At 38.9% G+C, this 22,623-nt stretch overlaps 1 protein-coding gene and 1 pseudogene across 3 annotated transcripts in view; one reads left to right on the top strand and one right to left on the bottom strand.

Annotated features, from left to right (window-relative positions):
* Chchd2l2-ps4 (coiled-coil-helix-coiled-coil-helix domain containing protein 2-like 2, pseudogene 4) overlaps positions 1-21,002 on the bottom strand; it is a 49,044-nt pseudogene extending 28,042 nt beyond the window's left edge.
* Positions 1-22,623, top strand: part of Crppa (CDP-L-ribitol pyrophosphorylase A) — a 277,017-nt gene that overhangs the window by 216,066 nt on the left and 38,328 nt on the right.

Genomic DNA, 22,623 nt, shown 5'->3' on the forward strand with positions numbered 1-22,623 from the left:
CCATTTTTTAATAGGGTTATTTGTTTCCCTGCGGTCTAACTTCTTGAGTTCTTTGTATATTTTGGATATAAGGCCTCTATCTGTTGTAGGATTGGTAAAGATCTTTTCCCAATCTGTTGGTTGCCGTTTTGTCCTAACCACAGTGTCCTTTGCCTTACAGAAACTTTGCAGTTTTATGAGATCCCATTTGTCGATTCTTGATCGTAGAGCATAAGCCATTGGTGTTTTGTTCAGGAAATTTTTTCCAGTGCCCATGTGTTCCAGATGCTTCCCTAATTTTTCTTCTATTAGTTTGAGTGTGTCTGGTTTGATGTGGAGGTCCTTGATCCACTTGGACTTAAGCTTTGTACAGGGTGATAAGCATGGATCGATCTGCATTCTTCTACATGTTGCCCTCCAGTTGAACCAGCACCATTTGCTGAAAATGCTATCTTTTTTCCATTGGATGGTTTTGGCTCCTTTGTCAAAAATCAAGTGACCATAGGTGTGTGGGTTCATTTCTGGGTCTTCAATTCTATTCCATTAGTCTATCTGTCTGTCTCTGTACCAATACCATGCAGTTTTTATCACTATTGCTCTGTAATACTGCTTGAGTTCAGGGATAGTGATTCCCCCTGAAGTCCTCTTATTGTTGAGGATAGCTTTAGCTATCCTGGGTTTTTTGTTATTCCAGATGAATTTGCAAATTGTTCTGTCTAACTCTTTGAAGAATTGGATTGGTATTTTGATGGGGATTGCATTGAATCTGTAGATTGCTTTTGGTAAAATGGCCATTTTTACTATATTAATCCTGCCAATCCATGAGCATGGGAGATCTTTCCATCTTCTGAGGTCTTCTTCAATTTCTTTCCTCAGTGTCTTGAAGTTCTTATTGTACAGATCTTTTACTTGCTTGGTTAAAGTCACACCGAGGTACTTTATATTATTTGGGTCTATTATGAAGGGTGTCGTTTCCCTAATTTCTTTCTCGGCTTGTTTCTCTTTTGTATAGAGGAAGGCAACTGATTTATTTGAGTTAATTTTATACCCAGCCACTTTGCTGAAGTTGTCTATCAGCTTTAGTAGTTCTCTGGTGGAACTTTTGGGATCACTTAAATATACTATCATGTCATCTGCAAATAGTGATATTTTGACCTCTTCTTTTCCGATCTGTATCCCCTTGATCTCCTTTTGTTGTCTGATTGCTCTGGCTAGAACTTCAAGAACTATAATGAATAAGTAGGGAGAGAGTGGGCAGCCTTCTCTGGTCCCTGATTTTAGTGGGATTGCTTCAAGTTTCTCTCCATTTAGTTTAATGTTAGCAACTGGTTTGCTGTATATGGCTTTTACTATGTTTAAGTATGGGCCTTGAATTCCTATTCATTCCAGGACTTTTATCATGAAGGGGTGTTGAATTTTGTCAAATGATTTCTCAGCATCTAATGAAATGATCATGTGGTTTTGTTCTTTCAGTTTGTTTATATAATGGATCACATTGATGGTTTTCCGTATATTAAACCATCCCTACATGCCTGGGATGAAGCCTACTTGATCATGGTGGATGATTGTTTTGATGTGCTCTTGAATTCGGTTTGCCAGAATTTTATTGAGTATTTTTGCGTCGATATTCATAAGGGAAATTGGTCTGAAGTTCTCTTTCTCTGTTGTGTCTTTGTGTGGTTTAGGTATAAGAGTAATTGTGGCTTCGTAGAAGGAATTCGGTAGTGCTCCATCTGTTTCAATTTTGTGGAATAGTTTGGATAATATTGGTATGAGGTCTTCTATGAAGGTTTGATAGAATTCTGCACTAAACCCGTCTGGACCTGGGCTCTTTTTGGTTGGGAGACCTTTAATGACTGCTTCTATTTCCTTTGGAGTTATGGGGTTGTTTAACTGGTTTATCTGTTCCTGATTTAACTTCGATACCTGGTATCTGTCTAGGAAATTGTCCATTTCCTGAAGATTTTCAAATTTTGTTGAATATAGGTTTTTATAGTAAGATCTGATGATTTTTTGAATTTCCTCTGAATCTGTAGTTATGTCTCCCTTTTTATTTCTGATTTGTTAATTTGGACGCACTCTCTATGTCCTCTCGTTAGTCTGGCTAAGGGTTTATCTATCTTGTTGATTTTCTCAAAGAACCAACTTTTGGTTCTGTTGATACTTTCTATGGTCCTTTTTGTTTCTACTTGGTTGATTTCAGCTCTGAGTTTGATTATTTCCTGCCTTCTACTCCTCCTGGGTGTATTTGCTTCTTTTTGTTCTAGAGCTTTTAGGTGTGCTGTCAAGCTGCTGACATATGCTCTTTCCTGTTTCTTTCTGCAGGCACTCAGCGCTATGAGTTTTCCTCTTAGCACAGCTTTCATTGTGTCCCATAAGTTTGGGTATGTTGTACCTTTATTTTCATTAAATTCTAAAAAGTTTTTAATTTCTTTCTTTATTTCTTCCTTGACCAGGTTATCATTGAGTAGAGCATTGTTCAATTTCCACGTATATGTGGGCATTCTTCCCTTATTGTTATTGAAGACCAGTTTTAGGCTGTGGTGGTCCGATAGCACGCATGGGATTATTTCTATCTTTCTGTACCTGTTGAGGCCTGTTTTTTGACCAATTATATGGTCAATTTTGGAGAAAGTACCATGAGGAGCTGAGAAGAAGGTATATCCTTTTGCTTTAGGATAGAATGTTCTATCAATATCCGTTAAGTCCATTTGGCTCATGACTTCTCTTAGTCTGTCGACATCACTGTTTAATTTCTGTTTCCATGATCTGTCCATTGATGAGAGTGGGGTGTTGAAATCTCCCACTATTATTGTGTGAGGTGCAATGTGTGTTTTGAGCTTTAGTAAGGTTTCTTTTACGTATGTAGGTGCCCTTGTATTTGGGGCATAGATATTTAGGATTGAGAGTTCATCTTGGTGGATTTTTCCTTTGATGAATATGAAGTGTCCTTCCTTATCTTTTTTGATGACTTTTAGTTGGAAATTGATTTTATTTGATATTAGAATGGCTACTCCAGCTTGCTTCTTCTGACCATTTGCTTGGAAAGTTGTTTTCCAGCATTTCACTCTGAGGTAGTGTCTGTCTTTGTCTCTGAGGTGTGTTTCCTGTAGGCAGCAGAATGCAGGGTCCTCGTTGCATATCCAGTTTGTTAATCTATGTCTTTTTATTGGGGAGTTGAGGCCATTGATATTGAGAGATATTAAGGAATAGTGATTATTGCTTCCCTTTATATTCATATTTGGATGTGAGGTTATGTTTGTGTGCTTTCATTCTCTTTGTTTTGTTGCCAAGACGATTAGTTTCTTGCTTCTTCTAGGGTATAGCTTCCCTCCTTATGTTGGGCTTTACCACTTATTATCCTTTGTAGTGCTGGATTTGTAGAAAGATATTGTGTAAATTTGGTTTTGTCATGGAATATCTTGGTTTCTCCATCAATGTTAATTGAGAGTTTTGCAGGATACAGTAACCTGGGCTGGCATTTGTGTTCTCTTAGGGTCTGTATGACATCAGTCCAGGATCTTCTGGCCTTCATAGTTTCTGGCGAGAAGTCTGGTGTGATTCTGATAGGTCTTCCTTTATATGTTACTTGACCTTTTTCCCTTACTGCTTTTAATATTCTTTCTTTATTTTGTGCGTTTGGTGTTTTGACAATTATGTGACGGGAGGTGTTTCTTTTCTGGTCCAATCTATTTGGAGTTCTGTAGGCTTCTTGTATGCCTATGGGTATCTCTTTTTTTAGGTTAGGGAAGTTTTCTTCTATGATTTTGTTGAAGATATTTACTGGTCCTTTGAGCTGGGAGTCTTCACTCTCTTCTATACCTATTATCCTTAGGTTTGATCTTCTCATTGAGTCCTGGATTTCCTGTATGTTTTGGACCAGTAGCTTTTTCCGCTTTACATTATCTTTGACAGTTGAGTCAATGATTTCTATGGAATCTTCTGCTCCTGAGATTCTCTCTTCCATCTCTTGTATTCTGTTGGTGAAGCTTGTATCTACAGCTCCTTGTCTCTTCTTTTGGTTTTCTATATCCAGGGTTGTTTCCATGTGTTCTTTCTTGATTGCTTCTATTTCCATTTTTAATTCCTTCAACTGTTTGATTGTGTTTTCCTGGAATTCTTTCAGGGATTTTTGCGATTCCTCTCTGTAGGCTTCTACTTGTTTATTAATGTTTTCCTGTGTTTCCCTAAGTGTGTTCATGTCATTCTTGAAGTCCTCCAGCATCATGATCAAATATGATTTTGAAACTAGATCTTGCTTTTCTGGTGTGTTTGGATATTCCATGTTTGTTTTGGTGGGAGAATTGGGCTCCGATGATGGCATGTAGTCTTGGTTTCTGTTGCTTGGGTTCCTGCGCTTGCCTCTCGCCATCAGCTTATCTCTAGTGTTACTTTGTTCTGCCCTTTCTGACAGTGGCTAGACTGTCCTATAAGCCTGTGTGTCAGGAGTGCTGTAGACCTGTTTTCTTCTCTTTCAGTCAGTTATGGGGACAGAGTGTTATGCTTTCGGGCGTGTAGTTTTTCCTCTCTACAGGTCTTCAGCTGTTCCTGTGGGCCTGTGTCTTGCGTTCACCAGGCAGCTTTCTTGAAGCAGAAAAGTTGGTCTTACCTGTGGTCCCGAGGCTCAAGTTTGCTCGTGGGGTGCTGCCCACGGGCTCTCTGCGGGGGCAGTAACCAGGAAGACCTGTGCCGCCCCTTCCGGGAGCTTCAGTGCACCAGGGTTCCAGATGGCCTTTGGTGTTTTCCTCTGGCGTCCGAGATGTATGTACAGAGAGCAGTCTCTTCTGGTTTCCCAGGCTTGTCTGCCTCTCTGAAGGTTCAGCTCTCCCTCCCACGGGATTTGGGTGCAGAGAACTGTTTATCTGGTCTGTTTCCCTCAGGTTCCCGGCGGTGTCTCAGGCAGGGGTCCTGCAGCTCCCGGGCCCTCCCCCACGGGAGCCCAGATGCCTTATACAGTTTCCTCTTGGGCCAGGGATGTGGGCAGGGGTGGGCAGTGTTGGTGGTCTCTTCCGCTCTGCAGCCTCAGGAGTGCCCACCTGACCAGGCGGTGAGGCCTCTTTCCCAAGGGGTCTGGGAGCAAAGCTCCAATTCAATTTTTAAGCTAAGTTGTAGGTGACAGAAGGTGGGCAAAACAGCACAGTGTAATTTGATTTATTGTCTGGAAAAGTCTCTTCCAGAACAGCGTTCTCCATCTGTTAGATTGAGGAGTAGAGTTAGGTACAAGTGAAAATGATGTAAACATTTTGGCAGTTGGCTAGAACTTAGGCTTCCAGTCAGGATTGAGAATCCAAGGCAGTTCAAAAGACTTGGGCTCAGGACTGATGAGTGTTGGAGAGCCACTGGCCAAAACAGAGGGTGGAGTCTACAATAGTTCTCATGCTTCTCGCTTGCTTACTGTCTGCACAGTGGTGGTGTCAAGCAGAGGTGTGTCTCACAGACAGGAAACAGCTACGTGAGGGAGCTGAAGCATGTGTTTTCATTTAGAATTTAACTAGTGCCATTACTAATATAGTTACACTAGTGTTCCGGATGACTTGCTTTTATCTGAATCCCTTGTTTCAGAATCAAATTATTTGCATAAGAGAATAGTCTTACAACCGTCAGATGGCCTTCCCCGTATTCTGTATAACTCTACTTTTATTTCTCTTCTATTCTGTTTTAACTTTGTTGCTGCAGTCAATAACCAGAGTAAGTTTAAGAAATGCACTTCTGGTGAGGAATGGTGGTGCAGGCCTCTGGTCTTTGTAGTCTTTGTACTGGGAGGGGGCAGAGACTGGAGTGCCATCACAAGTTCCTCACCACCCTGTTCTACATGGTGACCTACAGGGCAGACAAAAGATTATCACTTGCTTCTCTTGAAGGGAACCCTTCAAGGGTCCAGGAAGGGCTGATGCTCCTCCCTAAAAGGGAAGAGACTTCATCCCTCAAAACCATCAGTGTCTCTTCCCTTTCTGGGGAAATCCCACTATAACCGCAATAATTAATTTAAGAACCGTCATAAGAAGAGTGATACAAAGCAATGAACATTTGCTGATAGTTTGCTATGCAGCACTGAGCTATTGTTTTGTTCATCTTGCCATTTGCAAAATCAAGAAAATATATCATTTGGTCTTAAATCAAAAGTTCTGGCATATTTGAGGTGACTTGTCAGCTTCTTCAAATTGAATGAAAATTCTATGACTGTTTTAAAGTTTTACTTATTTCAAATAGTGTTTTTGTATCTGCATGCATGTACATGTGTGTGTGTGTGTGTGTGTGTGTGTGTGTGTTTATGCATGTAAACACATGACTACAGTTACCTGGGAAGACAAGAGGCATCAGCCTCCCAGAATCTGAATCTGCCTTAGAAGGCTATTGTTGAGCAGTCTGTTGTTGGTGCTGGGAATTGGACTTTGTTGCTTTGCAAAAGCAGTGCACCCTCTTAACTGGAGAGCCAGCCATCTAGTGGGTACTTTCTACATTCCAGTCTTGCATCATATTTACATAGTTCTAGACTCCCCCACCCCCTACTGTCTTTTCTTATATTTCGATCATTGATATGAAGAGTGATTTCTTGCAATAAAACCTTCATAGTCTGGTGGGAAAAAAAAGCCATTCTGAATGACCTAGAAAGAGATGTTCATAGAGGCAGAAATTTCATCTTACTGATTCATTCATAGCACATGCTGTGTTTGTTAGTATCTTTATGACCTTCTAAGGTGACCTCAATAAAAGTCCAGCACCTGGATCCTGAAAGAGTCATGCAAAACTACAGTGGTCTCTAGGGGGTAGATGCTGTGTGTGACCAAAACTTCTGTCACATTGTTCTCAAGTCTAGGAACATACTTAGACTTTTCTTCCCCTTGCTCATACAAGTCACAAAAAAGGAAGTGACCTCCTTGGCACAGCCCTTTGGAAAAGGTGTCATTGTCTATACAAGATGTGCAAATTGGCTGCAAAGTGCACGGGTGGGTAGAGTTAGCCAAGTCTTTTCTGACAGACATGTAGCAGTGATGGTTACTTACACAGAGCAATTGAAATGGAACAACACTGACTGTTGATCCTAGAGCGGTTTTCAGTCTGAACCTGGGCCAAATGCTCTTGCATATTAAACAAAGCATATTTCTTCTGAGGCTCTAGAAAATAAAAATCTATAGCATTTTAGAAAGGAACACAGTAAAATCATACAGAATTATCTTTGCTGGTATTTATTTACTTAAAAATAAGAGTTAGCCCTAAGAGTGTTTCTGTGCTACCTGAATTGTTGCTTCATCCATACAATCAGATTGCAGGGGCAGAGCTTCCCCATGAAAGAATATTTAATTGATCTATAGAACTTCGTCATTTCTCTGTGCTTCTACTGTACATGCATAGGAAACAGTGTGCACCAGTGACTAATCCTGTGAGTTCAGCATAGGAGCTCCGCTGCCTGTCCCATGTCAGTAACTTACACCTCATGTAGATGTGGCAAGGATATGGTGTCCAGAACTTTTTTTCTATCAGTGAGATTAGAAGGTGGTTGATCTATGTAGAATATTTATGATAGTAGCCACAAGCTCACAACTTTGGGAAAAAAACCCAAAAAATATATACAAAGCTATGCTGTTTTATGTTCTAGTGTAATACAGACTCATTATGAATAACGACATTATTTTACAAATGTTCAAAATAGAATCAGTCGTAGAATATTGCACTAGAACATTAATCAAAAGAAATGTAGACAGTGTATGCATGTTTTGGTATAAAATCAAGAACAAATCAAAAGTTCAAATCAAATCTTTGGTTTTAATCTAGCTGAAAAGAGCTGAAAAGACTAAGACTACATTCATTTATCAATGAATATTTATTAAAATACAAATAAGTTTAAAGGCATCATGTGTCAGTAGACAAGATATCTGTTTGATTCCTATTCAATGAATAACCTGAGTGTGTAACAGCATACAATTTAATCAGGACTCAACAAATGTGTGTATAGTTAAAATTCTTGAAATGAAAGCATTCCGTTTTATTTTACATTCTTCTGGTTCGTTCTGGCGTGTGAATGGCCAGACACTGCCCAAGTAACATCAGCTACTAGATGTTATCTTTTGCTTGCATCATGCCCTTACTCAAGCTTTGTGCATAGCATTGTCTCAATGGAATGTCATAATTATAATTTTGGGTTTACGGGCTAAATTCTGTCTTCTGTTGCAATAGACATAAGTCAAATGAGCATTGTTTTAATACAAAGGTGAAAATATACCACACGCACTCATACATTCAGCACACACACATGTAGTCTCATGTAGCGTAGGCTGACTTACAATGAAGCCAAAGCTGGCCCTCAGTTTTTGACCCTCCTGCTTTAAATATTTCTGCCTCTTATGAGCTAGGATTGTAGGCAAATGGCAGCACACTCAGCTCCTGTTTGACGTGACGTTAAATTCCAGTGCTTGCCACTCCATTTTGCTTTCTCAGCAGTTTATCATGGATGGAGAATGGGGCAAAACGCTGTTACCTAGAGTAATTCTCAGTTACTCTCCAGTGTGATAATGTTTCTCTCTAAGGAAAGCTAGTTAATCTTCCAGAGCTTCTGACTCACTCTGTGAGCTGTGTGGCATAAAGTCAATCATATGGAACAATTTGAGATGGAATCATTGAAGCATCTTATATAATCTTTCCTGCTACTCAGAAATTACTGAAGAGATTTAGGGTGTGTGTGTGTGTGTGTGTGTGTGTGTGTGTGTGTGTGTGTGCTTGTGTGAGAAAGAATTGCACATGAACCTGAGCTTGGTGAATGTTGGTGGCTGAGTTACGGTTCACTTTGATTGACACATATATTGTATTATTTATATATTATATACATCATACAATAAGAGTTAGCTAAATTAAAAATTTTAATTAAAAGAAAAAATAATGTATTATACCAGGGATCTATACACTCTCACAAGCTACTGAGTGAGTCCACTTATTCTTGCTTGCACGTCCATATCTTTAGGCAGAATACTCGGGCCTTTTCTAGGCAGACATATTGAGACTTCAAGCAACTTCTTCTTCAGGCCTAGTAGACATAGCAGACTTCCTGGTCCTCTGTGTCTCTGACTCTTCCACTCCTCTGCTATCATGAGCTCTGCTCATTAACTGTGAGTAGACGTTCTCTGTTGGAGCTGGGCACCAATAGTCACTCACTGCATTCTGACTGGTTGTGGGGCTCTCCAGTAGCTTCATTTGTTGTGAAATGAAATGAAGGGGGTGGGAGCTAGATTTATTTGTGACTAAAAAGGTGAGTATTTGGCTTGGGAAATGGCAGTAGGAGGTTCTTCCTTAGCATCTGTGATGCTCCAGCAGTGAGTAGTGGGCTAGTTTACAGTACCAGATGTGAATTACTTCCCTTTGTGCAGGACATTATCCCTGTCTTAAAATGGGATATATTTCTAGACAGAGATTTCTCAAAGGAAGAAGTAAATGGCTAAGAAACAACTTTTAAAGTATTGAAAACCCTTGGCAAATAGAAAGATGTATATTGAAATGATTTGGATAATTCATCTTACCCGTCAGGATGACTAAGATCCTGAAAACCAACGCCGTGGAATATAAAGAGTAAAGGGCACTCCTGTTCACTGTTGGTGGGATTGCAAACTGATGTGGCCATTATGGAAGCCAGGCTGCAGGACTCTCAATGCACAGGACTCAATGTCCTACCTCAGAGATCCTTGCTCATCTGTAAGTGTTAGGAAGCAAATGGAACTTATGTGTTCTTCATGTGTTAAATGGATAATGGCAATGTGCTGTACATATACACTAGAATTCTATTCTGCTTAAGGGAAAAATGAAATCACCTTTTCAGGTAAGTGGATGGAACTGAAAAATATTTTACTGAGTGAGGTAACACAGATCCAAAGGGACAAATGTGTTATTTCTTATTTGTGGATTGTAGCCCCAAATCTTAAGATTTGAGTAGATGGCCAGGGGAGGGAAGAGGGAGCAGGGACAAAGAGCACTAGAAAGGTGGATGGGCCACAGGTCCTATGAAGAGGGAAAAAAAAAGCTGGGGATGGGCTTTAAACGTGAAAGGGTAACATTGATAATACAGAGTTAGAGGGAGAAAGGAAAGACAGATGATACTCCAAATGTCTCGAAAAGCCATAGGGAAACATGCTATTTCATAAGCTGACTTAAAAATACATATAACCTGTATGTGTGAAAGACGGAGAGACAGAGATAGAGACACAAAGAGACAGAGATTGAGTTATGATACACAGGTTCATAATGCTCCCCTCCAGAGCCCTAGACTATCTATCTAAAAGCCAATGCTGACCATGAGAAACCTTTCAAGTTGTTGGCTATGGGAGTCCAGGAGACTCCCAAAACAATAGACACAATTGTCATTGACTTGGTTGCCTCCAAAACTGGCAGGAAACTCTCTATTGTGCACAGCTGGATCTGACCTCGAAGCCTCTTCCCTAAGGAGTCCCTCCCACAGTATGAGAAGGTGCTAGGCAGGCTGCTCAGCAAAGAGGCAGTTAGTCCTATGCAGCCCAAGCCTGTGGACTGCAGCACTGACCACCCCAGCAGCCTACAGCTGTCTAACTGGTCCCAGTCTACAGTGCTTTCAGGTGTATAAAACATTGTATATACCACAGAGTTTTAAAGAGTTACCTGTTATGCTACCTCCTGCAGATAAATCACATCCAGAGGTGAAGACACGTCTTGTTTTCCGTGTGTTTCATTAAAGTGTGATTGAACTGTGTTGAAAGTTTATTTGAGCTTTGTTCTGTTTTGTGTTCTTTATAGTGTATTCATATTTCTTGCACAGTTTTAGTGTAGAATACCCAATGCATTGGAAATGATTTTAAAAGTGTGTTTATAACTTCAAACTCGGAGTACTCTTTTTTATTTTAACTAAAGGAAAAATTAGTATGTTTCCTTTGAATTTTTAAAGGGAAATCAGTGTTTTCTCTTGTGTGCTAACCTTATTTTGACTATATTAATTCTAATATTGCTAACATATAAGTGCTTATTGAAATAGTAAAAATAATGAGTATACAACTGTCAAAGATAATGTAAAGCAGAAAAAGCTACTGGTCCAAAACATACAGGAAATCCAGGACTCAATGAGAAGATCAAACCTAAGGATAATAGGTATAGAAGAGAGTGAAGACTCCCAGCTCAAAGGACCAGTAAATATCTTCAACAAAATCATAGAAGAAAACTTCCCTAACCTAAAAAAAGAGATACCCATAGGCATACAAGAAGCCTACAGAACTCCAAATAGATTGGACCAGAAAAGAAACACATCCCGTCACATAATAGTCAAAACACCAAACGCACAAAATAAAGAAAGAATATTAAAAGCAGTAAGGGAAAAAGGTCAAGTAACATATAAAGGCAGACCTATCAGAATCACACCAGACTTCTCGCCAGAAACTATGAAGGCCAGAAGATCCTGGACTGATGTCATGCAGACCCTAAGAGAACACAAATGCCAGCCCAGGTTACTGTATCCAGCAAAACTCTCAATTAACATAGATGGAGAAACCAAGATATTCCATGACAAAACCAAATTTACACAATATCTTTCTACAAATCCAGCACTACAAAGGATAATAAAGGGTAAAGCCCAACATAAGGAGTCAAGCTATACCCTAGAAGAAGCAAGAAACTAATCATCTTGGCAACAAAACAAAGAGAAGAAAAGCACACAAACATAACCTCACATCCAAATATGAATATAACAGGAAGCAATAATCGCTATTCCTTAATATCTCTCAACATCAATGGCCTCAACTCCCCAATAAAAAGACATAGATTAACAAACTGGATACGCAATGAGGACCCTGCATTCTGCTGCCTACAGGAAACACACCTCAGAGACAAAGACAGACACTACCTCAGAGTGAAAGGCTGGAAAACAACTTTCCAAGCAAATGGTCAGAAGAAGCAAGCTGGAGTAGCCATTCTAATATCAAATAAAATCAATTTTCAATTAAAAGTCATCAAAAAAGATAAGGAAGGACACTTCATATTCATCAAAGGAAAAATCCACCAAGATGAACTCTCAATCCTCATCTTCGGTTTATATACAAGTGTGCAATTTCTAGGCTTGAAAGTAAAATGATGCTATCTGGTGCTGGATAGAGGAGCCTTATTTTTTATTATGGCAGCTTGCTATTTTTGTAACATGGTGATTTGGTTGAACACAATAAAGTACAGTAGTAACTGATCTCCCCTTCTTCCTGGATGAGTGAGGAGATGATTAAATGTTGATGTCAGCATCCTTGAGCATATTCAGATGAGCTTCTGCTTCTGTTGAAAAGGATGCTGTGTTTGATTGTGGTCCGAAGCTTTGAAGCACTACTTGGCATCTCCTTCCTTGGAGGTCTCACTGTTTAAACATAACAGATTTGATAGCTTGTTGGTAAGGTGAGGTCCAGCTTGTCTCCACTAGGTCATCTTCATGTGAATCCAGTGGTTATACGGTTTTGTTCTAGGGATATTTCATTTTTTTAATAACGGTTTTAGCTGACATTCATGGAGAGAATGAATCCTTAGAACTGTGCCACTAGTGAAAGGAAATCCTGTCTAGAGTATGTTTCTTTACAAAGCTGTGTCACACCATCCTTTGGGCCCTCTGCTGGAAAAGTAGAATCAAGTCTCAAATAATGCCTTTTAAATTGTATCCTCTAGTATTATAGATGTAGGACAGTACTGTATCATACCTCTGTGGATGTAAAATAGCTTGTACCTGCTTTATGATACGTAGTAGTGATCGTGCTTTATCAGAGCTGTTTTTAATGATGTTGCTCAGAATGTTTTCTTTCCAGATGATGATTGAGAAGCTAATTTAAAAAAAATGGTGCCAGGTACCACAAGAGTAACAGAAATGTGCTGTTTTCTCGGGTTTTGTTTTTTTACTTTTTTTTTTTTAATGGAGTGTGCTGGATGTCTCTACAGTTTTGTTCAGATGACTGCAGAACCTGGAAAAGCTGTTGCTGCTGTTGATGCATAACACACGGCTATTATTGGCCTTTTTATATAAATATAAATATATATATACAGATATATAATTTGAATTTTTTGAAACTTTAGCTGTGCTGTCAACTTTGGAAAAAAGTATCCCCGTTTACTGTGTTGAGTTGGCACTGTACAGAAATTAACAGCCATATTGGTCTAGAAATGTTGAACTTAAGTTTTTTCCATTTGTACAGGGGTAACACACTGTATACTGTATTAAATATATAAGGTCTTAAAAAAAATAATGAGTATAACCTCTTTTGAACAATGTTTTTGACGTTTCTAATTCACAATGAGGAAGGTAGTGGAGTTGTCTCAAAGTCCCCATTTAACATTTGTAGACTCTCATTAAAGAGTAATTACGGATAACTTGGGGCTTTTAAAATTTATATAAAAAATGTGGGTTTTCCATTTAAAATTCATCTATCATATATAATTTTAAATCTCACGTAAAATACATTCTATTTAACATCATCGATATGAACATCTAACCTGTATCATATACTGTTAGTTAATCCTGATAGTTCACATTTTAATTGGTAATTTCACTACTAGCTTTTACATAAAATGTTATGCTAAGTGGTCTCACATTTCTGTCGGTTTTAAGAGCAGAACATAGTTTTCATTAGTTAATTTATTAGCCCAACAGAGTCACTCTCTACTTGTGGCGATGTTAAAGGTGCTGGTGGATAGAAAGTGTACAGCACCATCTGCGCTGTGTTTGACTTTCTTCCCAATCTTAAATGCTATTAAGAATTTATGTTTTTGTGCTTTGTTAACGTTGTATTCCAAGAAATTTTGGAATGTAGTTTTTGGGGTCAGTTCATTGCCTTTTCCTTTTAGCATTATGTAATACCTGTAATTTAATCTAAGCTCTGACCACTTTAAAGGCATAATATGTTTGTTGGAATTATCTAAAATTTTTACTAGAATTTTTCCAGGGAAAAAATTGCTCTGGAAAATATTTCAGTCTTTGTGTTCTATCCTGTTGGAGATGAATACTTTCTGTTCACCACAAACCAATTCAATATATTTTAAACTGAAAGCTCATAGAGCATGCTCAATATTGAATGTAGCTCATCAATATTCATAGAGAGATCAAATACACTTCACGGTGTTTAGGCAGATAAAGAATTATTATTGGAGTTTTTATAATTAAAATACTTTTAGGCTGAAAATACATGTGTGTGCCCTGAAATTGACATAACTGAGATACCTACTAATTTTGAGAGAACACAGCCAGGTCAGCATTTCCAGCCCATGAACAGAGTGCCTTTTGTTTAAAAGCTATCACTTCAAAAAGTAAGACACCACAAATCATGTATCTTTATGATGTTCCCTTTTCAGTTTTGTGTCTAATTTTAAATTAATTTTCAGACACTTCTTTCTGGAAGTAACTGAATAGATTTTGATGAGTAAAGTCATTTATGTGATAATTTCTAGTTTGCTTAAATTCCTGTTTTAATGCACATAGCACCAGACAAATGTATGTGTAGAAGGGACAACAGTTAATAAAAGGTGATTGTTTTATATTTCTTTTATTTAAACATGTCATACAATTTTGTCTTGGCTTACACAGTCTTCCACCATTTGATTTTGAGGGCTTTAAATATTTGGAACGTTGAAATAACCCAAAGCACAGGGTACTGAATTATTGACTGTATTCTCCCACATTAATGATTCTAAGGTTAAACATATTTGTTAAATGATACATATTGCATTCTACTCTGGAGACAGAGTGTATCTTGCCTTTAATACTAAAGATTTCAGGCAAGAAGGCATAAAGAGGTCTACTTAACCCAGAAGACACTGAAAACCCTTTATCTAAAGCACCAACAAAATAAACACACAAGAGTAAACTGAGGCTTAGAACTCATGCTGAAGAGATGGAATGGGAGATCACTAATAATCTGATTCATACCGACATTTCTAACCATCTCCTTTATGTCTGCCTCAGCATTTCACAGCAGCAACAAAGCTTTGTGTTGTAAATGTAATTATTTGTACTTTTAATTTCATAGCCTTATAGTTTTGTTGTCTGTACTTATCTTGTTTAACTGTTAGCTGGTATGTTTTGAAGTATATGTGAACATTAAGCAAATTCTGTGTTGAGTTTACTATATCAGACAAGTTAGATACTTGGATCTCTTTCTACATGTTTGTGCTTTGTAGTATACTCTTGTTTTCCAATAATGTTCACTGCATTTTGACAAGAGAGGCCATACCTCATAGACCTAATTATAGATGCCCCAGGGTTTATTTACACCCCTTTTCTCTTCCTATTCTCTTTCCTCACCCTGCCTTCTCATTTCTCCCAGTTCTGTGTTATTATCACCAGAGACCAGCAGCATCCACGGACAAGCCCAGGCATGCTCTTTGGTTGGTGACTTAGTCCCCAGGAAGTCTGAGGGGTCTGGTTAGTTGATACTGTTGTTCTTCCTATGGGGTTGCGATTCCCTTTAGCTCCTTCAGCAGTTACCCTAACTTTTCCATAGTCGATCCTGAGCTCAGTCCAGTAGTTGGCTATATCTGCATCTGTCTCCATCTTTCAGCGGACAGCCATGCTATGTTGCTATTGGCAAGCACAACATGGCATCAGCAGTAGTGTCAGGGTTTGGTGCCTGCTCATAAGATGGATCCTAAATTGGGCTGGTCTCTGGATGGCTTTTTCTTCAGTCTCTACTCCATTTTTGTCCCTGTGTTTCCGTTAGACAGGAAAAATTCTGGGTCAAAAATTTTGAGATGGCAAGGCGGATGATCAAAATGTGAATGCTTCACTCCTTCTTTAAAAGGGGAACAAGAATACCCGGGGCAGGGAATAGGGAGGCAAAGATTAAAACAGACACAGAAGGAACACCCATTCAGAGCCTGCCCCACATGTGGCCCATACATATACAGCCACCCAATTAGACAAGATGGATGAAGCAAAGAAGTGCAGGCCGACAGGAGCCGGATGTAGATTGCTCCTGAGAGACACAGCCAGAATACAGCAAATACAGAGGCGAATGCCAGCAGCAAACCACTGAACTGAGAATAGGACCCCCGTTGAAGGAATCAGAGAAAGAACTGGAAGAGCTCAAAGGGGCTCGAGACCCCTTATGAACAACAATGCCAAGCAACTAGAGCTTCCAGGGACTAAGCCACTACCTAAAGACTATACATGGACTGACCCTGGACTCTGACCCCATAGGTAGCAATGAGTATCCTAGTAAGAGCACCAGTGGAAGGGGAAGCCCTTGGTCCTGCTAAGACTGAACCCCCAGTGAATGTGATTTTTGGGGGGAGGGCGGTAATGGGGGGAGGATGGGGAGGGGAACACCCATATAGAAGGGGAGGGGGAGGGGCTAGGGGGATATTGGCCCGGAAACCAGGAAAGGGAATAACACTCGAAATGTAAATAAGAAATACTCAAGTTAATAAAAAAAATTTTTGAGATGTGTGGGTGGCCCTATCCCTCAACTGTGGGCCATGTCTGTCTACTGGAGGTTTTCCCTTCAGCTTCCGTCTCTCCACTGTTGGGCATTTAACCTAAGGTCATCCCCTTTGTGTACTGGGATCCTCTCACATCCCTGGTGTCTGGGACTTTCAGAGGTTCTCCACCCCCACACCCCACCTCATACTGCTACACATTTCTATTTATTCTCCTGGCTCTCTGGGCTTCTCTCTTGTCTTCTCCCATACATAATCCTGTCCTCCCTTCCCCCATGCCCTCACCCTCTGCCTCCCATGATTAATTTTTCCCCCTTCTAAATGGGATTGAAGCATGCACACTTGGGCCTTCCCTCTTATTAAACTTCATATGAACTGTGAGTTATATAATTCATATTCTGAATATTTTGGCTAATATCCACTGATCATTTTTACATATGAGTATGTATTGTTTCTGTGATACTGTAGAATGATGTAACTATTTTTCTTCAATGTGTGTTCTTGGCATTCTTGTGGGAGACTAAATGATGGTTTATGCACATTACTTCTGTGTGATTTATTTGGTCTCACTGATCTATAATCCTGCTGTTCTGTCAATTGCTATATTGCTTTCATTACTGCAGATTGGTAATGATGGAAATGTGTGGTGTCTCTGGAAGCTGGAGTTATTCTTTTTGGTCAAGGCCACTCTGGCCACTAAGAGAATTTGTGGCTTTATATGAATTTTAAGATTTCTTTTTCATTGAAAACTGTCATTTGAATTTGGTTGGTGTCATGTTAAATATTTATACAATTGTGGATAGGTTAGACACTTGAAAACTATTCTTCCATCCCATGAACATGGGATTCCTTTCGTCTATACTGTCTTAAATTATTTCATCAGGGTTTTATACTGCTTAATGTACAAATATTTCATCTTCTTGGTTATATTTATCACTATCTTTTGTTGTTGTTTCTTCGTTTGCTTTTGAGATAGTATCTTATGAATACCTGGCTATCTAGAGCTCACTATGTAGTTCAGGCTGGCCTTGCACAGATAGCCACCTGTCTCTGCCTCTTCACTGCTCTAATTAAATATGTCCCCCGCACACACCTGGCTACTATCTTTTTATTTCTGTTAACTAATGTCACTAGAGTTGCAGCCTCTTTTGTGGTCTTTTATAGTTTACAGAAATTAAAGTGATTTTGTATATTTGGTTACCCACAACTGAATCAACTTATTCTTCAACTTACTTTTCCAACAGATTTTTTAGTATTTATTATATGAGTACACTGTGGCTGTCTTCAGACACACCAGAAGAGGGCATCGGATCTCATTACAGATGCTTATGAGCCACCATGTGGTTACTGGGAATTGAACTCAGGACCTCTGGAAGAGCAGTCAGTGCTCTTAACAGCTGGGCCATCTCTCCATCCCTTCCCAACAGTTTTAATGGGGTCTTTAAGACTATTTTTTGTTTGTAAAGATTTGTCATTTCAAAATACATCATTTGCATCTTCATTTCCTATTTGAATACTTTTGTTTTCTTTCTCCTTTCTTATCTGTGGCCAGAGCGCCCACTTCTATATTGAGTATAAATGCTTGCAGGCCGTCACTCTGCTGGGCGACAGTTGTAGACTTCAGTGTGTGTGTGGCTTTAATTAGGTTGCAGCACCTTCTTTTGTACCTAGTTTCGTAGTAAATTTCATGATGAAGTAGTTTCATTTCTGTCAGGTGACTTTTCCTCTATTCAGACGATCCCATTGGGAGTGGTCTTTCATATTTTAAACATATTATATTTCTTGATTTGCATGTACTAAAACATTTTTGCACATCAGGGATAAGTCCCACCTATTGATAGTGTGTAATTTTTAAACATGTTTTTAATCCCAATTTGCTCTTTTTAATGGTTTTTATTTATTTATGAAACATAAGATTTCATTCTTACAACGTTTTCTTGATTTATTTCATTGTTCATCCATGTTCTCTTATACTGTATTATTCCTCAAAAGATTATTGTGAACTTTTTGTATTTTTTTAGAATCTCATTATAGAAATACTATATTTATATCATTTCCACCCATGGTTTTTCTTCTTCAACTCCTATCATACACTCTGTGTATGTTCTCAGACTCAAAACCTCCTTTCCCTTAGTTTCTGTATATTAGCGAGTGTTGATATCTCTGCATCTATAGCTGTAGCTGTACCATCTAGTGACTGTTTCTCATATGTACATATGTATATGGCTGACCTCGTGGGGTCAACCTATCGGGATGATTGTTCCTGATTCTGATTCACTCTTCCTCCATAACCATTGATCGCCTATAGTCCTGTACATATTTCCTCCATAACCATTGATCGCCTATAGTCCTGTACATATTTCCTCCATAACCATTGATTGCCTATAGTCCTGTACATATTTCCTCCATAACCATTGATTGCCTATAGTCCTGTACATATTTCCTCCATAACCATTGATTGCCTATAGTCCTGTACATATTTCCTCCATAACCATTGATTGCCTATAGTCCTGTACATATTTCCTCCATAACCATTGATTGCCTATAGTCCTGTACATATTTCCTCCATAACCATTGATTGCCTATAGTCCTGTACATATTTCCTCCATAACCATTGATTGCCTATAGTCCTGTACATATTTCCTCCATAACCATTGATCGCCTATAGTCCTGTACATATTGGTATGTCGTCTGGTGCTGTCATTTGCCAGTCTTATTTAGTCAAGGATATCAGTGGGCCTTCATGCATGTGGCTCTCCTATCTTCTCTGGAAGACATTATCTAGCAGCAGTCCTGCCCCTCTGGCTCCTGCCATCTTTGTACCTTCTCTTCCGTGATGTTCCCTGAGGCGTAAGGATAGAGGCTGCATTGTAGATATACTGACCGCAGCTGTCTACCCTATTATACTTATTGTGTGTATTTTAACCGGTATAGAGTTCTGTCTTCATTGTTCTTTGCTCTGGTGGCTTGATAATGCATGAATGTACCACAAATCTAAAAGTATGTGAGACCTCATTAACATTTAATACAGGATAGACTTTCAATTGTACATTATTTTCAGAGATTTAATGGACCTCTATACTTAATTTGTAGATGTTGTATTTGAATAATCTGTGAGGATCTCAAAAGAAGTTGAAAATATTAGTAAACAAATATAAAATATAGGAAGAGACACATCACAGAGTTCCCTTTTTAATTCAGAAGTGGGAAATATTATAGGGCAGTTATCTGACCAAAAGTAGATAAAAATATAAAAGGGTTTATTAATATTTGTATTTAGAATACCATATATTTCAGAATAGTCTTTTCATAAATAATCTCTTTAAGAGAACATAGAATTTTTATTTTTAAAAGAAGTAACTTTTCATATAAAATATGGTTCTTTTAAATTGAAATCGCTAAGAATATAAAACATTGTGGTTCTTTGACTTTTTGTACACATAGATAAGATTCTTTATGAAAATTACTTGAATAATTTACCTTGGAAGACATATACATGACTGTTTTGTTGGTGAACTAACCTGACTTACATACAAAGCAATGATGCAAATGTTTTTCTTAGGGTGTTTGATTCAAACCTCAAGTCTCCTGCATGCTAAGTGTTTTGCTTCTGAACTATATTTCACTCCTTTTACTTTTTACATTTTGAGACAAGATCCCAGTGTTTTGTCTCACATGGTATTGAGTCCACTCTATTATCAAGGTGCTTTGTCACCTCTTGTCATCTGTGGCTTTCAGGTACAGTATAAAGCTGCTCCGTCCATGTAGTTACTTATACACTCAGCCTTTAAGTAGCAGTATAAGGGCTGCTACCTCCAGGCCAAAGTTGGAATTTCTCTAACGTAGTTTCTAGTGTTTGGAAATATCCTAGCACACTGATAATTAGCCTGAGAAGGATAAAATCATCGTTCATGGTAGACAAACTGTACCATTGTTATTTGCCTTTTAAAATAAACCACTTAAGTATTCACATTTATGTAATTCACTTAACCCTCCCATGTTTAATATTTTTGATTTGTTCATCTGTATTCTTTACTACATTAAGATTGCTGTACCATTGTTAGCTAAATTTGTATCCATATGAATTAGTGAAGAAAGTGTGGAAAAGTTAGTTCTTAGTGACTTATAAACAACTTGACTTAAACGCTGACCAAATACTTCCGAAGTGGTTTGTTTAGCACCAAAGGTTAGTGACGGCTGAGCGGTGGTTTTGTTTTCCTCTTTAACGGTGGAGGAAGGTACATGGCTTTGGGTCTTGCCTCTGTTGTAGCAATGCAGAAGCAGCTGAGCACATCACAAATGTGTGGCCCTGTTTCAAGTGACAATTTCCTTACAGAACTAGGTGGCAAAGATTAGCCCCAAGGGTAGTAGTTTATTCATCTCTGGACCAAAATAGGAATTCCATTAATTGACATAGGAAACAGGACATAGTCAGCTGCCAGGAAGGAACAACAAGGGAGGGGCATGTGCCTTGCTTTGCTTTCGTGTTTGTTTTGTTTACTTGATGTGCACCTGGCAGTATAGCCCAGGTTGGACTGGAACATGACATCCTGATGCCTCCGACACCCAAATGTGAAGCCTGTGCCAATATCCTTGGTCTTAACATCAGTCCAGCTGTTCATGTTTAGCCGTTCCTGTGCGTTGTTCACATTTATGTACTTCTATGCATTGTGTGTATCGGTTTTTTTGTTCCATGAAATGCTCCACATTTATCTTTAATGCCTGGTGCATTCTGTGTGCTCAAAACCTCCCCAAAATATTGATACCTTAAATCAGTTAATGATAAGATTGGTTTAAGTAATTCCTTCTCAGTAGTCCATCAATGATCAAAACCGTTCTATTTGTTAGACATGACGGGGTTTCTATTTTTCATCTTTGAAGATAGAATTTCATACAATTCACCCTGACCTTGAACTCACTATGTAGTAGATGAGGAAGGACCCTGAATTCCCGAATCTCCTGCTGACACTCACCAAGTCCTAAGATTGCGTGCATACACTATCATATCTAACAGACAATAGCAAAATTATAACTAAACACCTTCTCTTGATTATTGAAAGAGGTGTATAAGGGATAGAGCATGTTTAATTATCTCAGCTCAAGATTCAAACTATATCCAAGTCCACTGGACAGTGAGAAAGGGCTGTGTCAGAGCGAGATGAATGGCACTCTGTGGCTGTGGCTCTTTCACGGTGCTCCACAGAAGGGCAGAACTGATCGTGTGTAGGTAGTGGGCCAGAGAGACAGACTCACTGCTGTCTCTTTATCATGGCTCTTCAGCCAAGGCAGCTCTATTTTATGATTTATTTCCTTATGTCTCTATGTAATGATTTGTGTGGTTAATGCATGTAAGACCTTTCTTCTTAAAACCATTGGCAGAGTAGATTTATGAAAAACATTGATGGTAATTACCCTGTTATGCTGGCCCTTAGCCTTTATAGTATTGTCTTGAGTGCACTTAATCAAAGTAAGAGTTTGACTTGTTTTAACAAAACCCCAAATGTTAGCTGTATAATGTGCTCTTAAGTTTGTCCATCACACAGCACGTTTCTGCAGCTCGTCACAGTCTGCTCTCGAAAAGCATTGCAGCTTCTGTGTTTTACCAAAATCCAAGATAGCAATATGCCAAATGTCTGAGTCAGGCATAGCAGTGCATGCCTTTGATCTCAGTACTCAGGGGACAGAGGCAGAAGATTTCTATGGGTTCTGGCCTGGCCTGCCTGATCTACATAGGGATTTCCAGGCCAGCTAAGACTACATGGTAAGAATCTGTCTCAAAACAACAACAACAATAACCAAAACAAACAAACAAACAAACAAACAAAAAAAAGCCCATTTTATTAACTTTAGACTGTATTTGACTATATTGGAGACTGTATCTTGGTTACTACAAAAGATGCATTTCTCTTTCTGCTTTCAATGTCTAGGTTTTTTTCTTAATATGCACACCTTCTACATGCTGAGCACACACATATATTCTATTTTTTTCTAGAGAAAAAAATCTGTCCAATGCTGTCTGATTACAAATGCTCAGAGTTTTCACTGTTCTTCCCCAGTGCTCCATAGCATCAAAGGCATCAGTGGTAGGCTTTGTATGAGCAACAAATTCCCTAGGCTGTATTTGATGAGGACTTCTTCAGCTCTACCATCTAAGCCTGAACACAAGCAGCTCCAAGGGTTGCTGGGTCACTTCCTGTCATCTTACTTTACAGGTAGAGGTGGGAGAAGAAAATAAAAGTTGTG

The sequence above is a fragment of the Rattus norvegicus genome, chromosome 6, assembly GCF_021556685.1.
Source record: "Rattus norvegicus strain SHRSP/BbbUtx chromosome 6, alternate assembly SHRSP_T2T, whole genome shotgun sequence".
In the NCBI taxonomy this organism is placed as follows: domain Eukaryota; kingdom Metazoa; phylum Chordata; class Mammalia; order Rodentia; family Muridae; genus Rattus; species Rattus norvegicus.